This window comes from Aulonocara stuartgranti, assembly GCF_965226115.1.
Source record: "Aulonocara stuartgranti genome assembly, chromosome: 6".
Taxonomy (NCBI): Eukaryota; Metazoa; Chordata; class Actinopteri; order Cichliformes; family Cichlidae; genus Aulonocara; species Aulonocara stuartgranti.
Genome location: NC_138944.1, coordinates 3,103,499 through 3,109,498, shown reverse-complemented (window position 1 = coordinate 3,109,498; position 6,000 = coordinate 3,103,499).

Here is a 6,000-nt window from a genome sequence, read left to right as displayed (position 1 = left end):
GTGACACAGGATGATGTTGGGGTGACATGGAGGAAGATTATCTGCTATCACGACACCTAAAGGGTACAAATAAAAGAAGAAGAAGCGTGATACTGTAGGAAATAAAATCCCATTCAGTCCCAGACTGTTTGTCCTGATGATAGCAGATTTATTTTCGTGAGAACGTGGAGGGTGCAGCTTTCCACGTTTGATGGCAGAAATGCCAAAGCTGCAGCATGTGAAAGACTGGAAAATTATTATTGTGTAGTTTACCATATTGGTTTCTGGGTTGCTTTGTTTTTCTCTTTGTTGTTTTTTTTTTATGTATAAATAAAATCTGCTAAAAAAGGAATGAAGTGGGCTCAGAGGGGGAGGAGCTAAACATCCAGAGCCACAGGATGAAGTGAACCATACAGAGCTTCTCTTGTAGAGTCTAAGAGTTTAAATATGGAGCTGGAAACGAGCAGATCCACACTGCAAAAGTTACTTAACTTACCTGACTGTCAGTGTGCAATTAGCTCAGCCCTCCTTAATATCTTTATTTGTGCTGGCAGCACCTGAGCCTCAAAGTCCATTTCTGTTGCAGCCTCTATTTTCAGCCCTGGCCTTAATCTCAGGGTTTACTTCGGCCTTTGTTGACAATAAAATGGGCCTTAAATAGCACATTAGCATGCAAGCTTAGTACACATCACTTAATAGTAGGCTGAGTCCCTGAGGTCGGCTCTCAGTGGGGTTGTCTCTGAGGTAACGAGCCTCAGTGCTGCTCCACACAGACACCAGCGTTAATGCAAATTCCTGCCATTTATTTTCATTAAAATGTTTCAGAATCCACATAAAAATCACATTTTAATGAGGATGTTTTGCCATTTTAACATATTAGTATTATCCTCAAAAGCGTGAGCTGCTATTATACATCACATTTGACTGCGTTGTGCTGAGAATAGAACACAACGATGGTGGAGGCAGCTGATGGAAAAGTCTGCTCATGGTGATTTCTGCACGGGAAAGACGAAACAGTTTCATTTTTACGACAAACTGTTCACGAGACAGACATATGGCTTACCGGTATGTAGAAAACAGGGATGAGTTGTGAAAGACATTCAAGGGAATGACTAGTGTTTCTGCTAAGAAGCAGATAACTTTCTGTTGCGGTAAAAATGACTCCGTTTCACAGCATCCAGAACTGATTGGAATTCACTGTGGATAACCAGTCATTGTTTTTCCTGGGTGCAGCTCAGAGAGGCAAAACCATTTCAAAGGGCAAAAGTCAGCTTTTGTTTATAGTTTTACTGTATTATATAAACGCGGTAATGTTCTTTTGCTTCACTTTTTGCCCACTGGATCGTGTCAAAGACTATTTTTTAACCGTGAGAAAAGTTCCCCTCATGCCTAATCTGTACGATCACCAGCCTTTATTCCCAAAAGAGCCTTTTTGAGCTGTCACCACATGTTAGCGCTCCGCAGTGGTCTGTTCATGTCTAACTTTGACATTTTTATGACAGTACGTCCATGTTTTTGCTTCACTTGTGAAATTATAGACCTAATTACACATCTAATTATCTAATTTCTTTTTCAAAAATATGAAAGAAACAGAACTGTGAAGTAAAAAAATAGCTAGCTAGCTATTTTTTTAAATCTTGTTAGCTAGCTTAAATTCTAGCATTTTTTAGTTCGTTAACACCAAGTGGCAGCCAGGCATCTGTGTCTGTGCACTGCACCTGTATAGTATAAGGATACAGATAACTAAATAAGCTAGCCAGCCACTAATAACTATGCGCTTCAACCTTTCATCTAAATATGATCACTTCTGGTTCCACAAAACAAAAACATGATGGCAACCAAAAAACCAACATCTGAGCTTCAAAGCGTAGAGTCCAAAAACTTGGGTGGCATCTCTGTGACTATATGGATCTTTTATATACAGTCTCTGGTTTCAGCTTTCCTGAGGCCTTTGTGGACTTTGTATGTTATCTGTGTGGGTTTTACTGGTTTCTTTCCACAGACCACAGACATGCATACTGGATTAATCAGCCGTAGCTTGGATGTGGTTTGGATGTGCGATATATAAAGTGCACAGACTTGAGTGTTGCGCAACATGGGTGAATTTGACTCACAGTATAGAGCACTTTGATTGGTCAGTGATACTGATAAGCGTTATATAAATACAAGCATATTTTTATTCAATATGCATTAAGACAAATTGTGAAAGTGAAATATTTTCACATTCACAAGAATTCAGTAAGTTTTAATATTAGAAGGATTTAAAATGTTCCTGTAACAGTTGCTGTTTTGAGGCCAAACTGCATGAGTGTGCTGGCTTGTCTGAACAGCTCTCCTCAGCGAGGAAACATCTTTGGTGCCTGAACAAACAGAAAAGTGAAAGCAAAAACTAACAAAGTGTCTCAGTGAGGCGCTTCAAAGATGAGGTCGCTGCTGGACGGATGAATGGTCAAAAACATGTTTAACAATCTGTTTGTACCCAAGGAGCTCAGTGCACAGCCAAGCTGGTTTCAGGTTGTGGATGGGAATTTCAAGCAAAAAAAAAACATTATTTGTTTTTCATGGGAAACTATTTGACAAAGGGCAGTACAGCTGTTAGCACTGTTGCCTCACAGCACAAAGATCTTGGGTTCGCTGTGGCCTCTCAGGACGGAGTTATCGTGTCCCCGTGCCCGTGAGCAGTGTTGGGAAGGTTACTTTTAAAATGTATTTCACTACAGAAAATGTATTTTGTAACGTATTCCGTTACGTTACTTGATGAGAGTAACGTATTCTGAATACTTTGGATTACTTAATGTATTATCATGCTGTTTACAACTACATAAATGTGATTTATTACTATTACTGAAGGTCCGCGGCTCTGAACCGTAGTAAAGGGACCTCTGGCTAATACGTTGGGTTCTGTGTCGGCTCATAGCCGAAAAATAGCTTTACTTTGTTGTCTGGGTCAAGTTTCAGACAGAGAGAGGCGTTGAAAGGCTGCTCCAATGGAACTTATTGTTTCGGAGGAAAACACGAACACGGTGTACAGTCGAGTCTTAATAGCTTACTTACAGCTGGGCTCGTCAGGCACTCTTCTTGGCTGCAGTGGTTATTATTATATTTACATGCTTCCAGCTCCCGTTTCTGCTCAATGACTGCTCGTACCTTTCCACTCTCCTTTTTCTCCCTCCTCGCGCTCACAGACACATAACGTGTATGGCAGTCCATTCTCCCTGCAGCACGGACTACACTGCCCATGATGCTACATTCTTTAGGCCTATGCCTGTAGCATTCTGCCTGTTAGCTTAGCACAACAACAACAACAAAAAGGCGTCATGGGATACAGTTACTCATATTTAGTATTTTAAATACATTACTCCCCAACACTGCCCGTGAGGGCTCACTCACTTCTTCCCCCAGTCCAAAGACGTACTTGTTAGATTAGCTGGTTATTCTAAATCAGTCATAGGTTGTCTTTCTTTCCCTGCAGCAGATGAACAGCAATGACAACTGAGATATGACCCCTCTCTGTGAAAATGCATGGATACATGCTGTTTGTATTTTGGAAAACCCTGCACTCTCCTGCTTGAAACAATCTAAATGAACTGGCATTTTTACTTTAAGTTTTCTAGTCTTACTGACTACTAAAAGAGCTTCAAACCACAGGCCACATTTACCCACACATAAATTCAGTATTGTTTCAATTTTATTTGACACACACATGACGCCAGTTTATAATCACCAGTTCACCTAACATGGATGTGGGAGGAAGACAGAGCACCCAGAGGAAACCCACTCAGGCTCGGGGAGACGATGCAAGCTCATAGCCTGTATCGGCTACGTCCAACCAAAGCTGCAGGCAGCAAGTGTCAATGTTATCTTTTTGGCTGCTGCACCAACTTGCATTACATCATTTAATTAAGAAAGCTCCAACAGCACAAACACTACTGAGAGGTTCAGTTCAATGACCTTTTAGCTGAGGTGAAGCCTAGCAGACAGCAAGCAGCTGCAGCTGCCTGTGTCCATATGCACCGATCAAGCAAAGAGGCCACGCCCCTCGATATGCAAACCTTAAGCTCTAATACAAATTCAGCAGGTGAGTTTTTATATGCAGCTGTTATAAAGGGAAGAACTTTCTATAGAGACCAAAAGGTTTGTGCTGTGCAGGTCTGTGTCTGAACATTGTGCTGAGTTCTTCATATCCATGTTTGCATGTTCTGATTCTAAGCCTGCAGCACAAAAACAGAAAGTGTCAGATGTCCTCACGTCAGTTTATATAACTTCACTTTTGCCTCGTTGTCCTGCAGACTCGTCAGGTCAGGTCGACCCTTTGGCTGCTTCACACTTTGATCTGGTGGAGACTCTGCAAGTCTTCTGCACGCTCTGCGCTAGCATGACTCATCATGTCGACTCCATCATGTGTGCATCGTGTGGTCTTGTTAAGGCTGCTGTGGAAGCAGACAGAAGGTAAAACCTCAGCGTGACCAACATCAGAATAATGCAGCGGTTTGGTGGGAACGAGTCGGGGAGCCAGCAGCGATGTGTGGTTCTGCACTGCTGACGAGACACAATGGACACGTTTACGAAAGACTGTACACAAAACATCACAGCTCCCCCCAGAAGAGAACTTCTGACAGTTTACAACAGACAAGTTAGGACGTGTAGCTTCCTTTCATCTCTGTTACACAGACGTCATATTAATCAGAGTCAGTGTTTTCAAAGACAAACCCAAATCCAAAGATTTAAACAGAATACCTCATGACTCACGTTTTCTTGACAGCAGAGTCCAGAAAACATATCAAATATGCTGTGTGTGCGTGTGTGTGTGTGTGTGTGTGTGTGTGTGTGTACTTGTTTTCATGACATCTTAGGACAATTTTATGATAACACACTCACAAAATGAGGACGCTCAGAAAAATGAGGACATTTTTGAGGTCCTCATTTTTCTGAGCCTTCTAAAGTGTTCTAGAGGCTCCCAACATGCTCCCAAACCAAAAATCTCGGAAGTCCTGAAACATCACAATTTTATGAAAAAGTGTGTTTAAGTGTGTTTAGCGTTTTTGCTCACTTTCAGTTTCACCGCCTACTGGCCAGTTTTGGAACTTAACACACTTTAAACACACTTTCAGTGACGTCACTCTGCGAGTCCTCATATTGTAGGTGTGTCAGACACAATAACACATTTGACCCAGGTTATACCCTTCTGGGGCTTAGCGGACACATGCGTGGACAGCACCTTTTAGCTCTTATGTCCACAGTCGTATTCAATGTTGAAATGGAGGTGAAATTTATTTGAAACATTCGTGGAATAGTAACAGATGAATTTTGAGGCTTCTGAAAATTGTTCGTTCAAACCTTGCCAATTAAACAATCATTCTAACACACATCAAAATCTTTTCACATTTTTATACATATTAAGGTGAACTCTAAACAAGGGTAACAACAGTTAAATCAGGCAAATCTTGACAAAAATGAAGGTCTTTAGGTTCAGTTATCAGTGCCTGCACAGCTTGGTTTCTTTTGTTGTTGACAAAATGTATCGAAATATAAAGTTTCAACATTTGTCTAATTATATTACTATTAATTAATGAGTCTTACTTCTCAAGATCAATGCACAAATTGTCTGACCTTCACTATGCAGAATGATGTGTGTGCAGATTTTGACCCTTGAAGAGTTTATATTAATCTGAATTAATATAATTGCATCTGCAATCCGCAGTTGAACTTGGAGATTCCTGCCGCTGTCATCTGATTCAGTATGATCATCAGGCTCAGTCTCGACTCTGTGTATCTACAAGAATTGATGAAAAAAGTCAACACTTTATTAATTATATTTTAAATTCAACTTACCTTGTACTTTTTACAATATGGTATAAAATGCATATTGTTTCTTTAAAGACTAATAACACACTATTAAAAACTGCAGAATGCACAATTCCAGCTTCATTTAGTAATTCAATTAGTAAATAAAAGTGAGTAATTAAGTCACTTAATTAACTAAGCAACTGTAAATGTCACAGTATACAGAAGTACAATTCA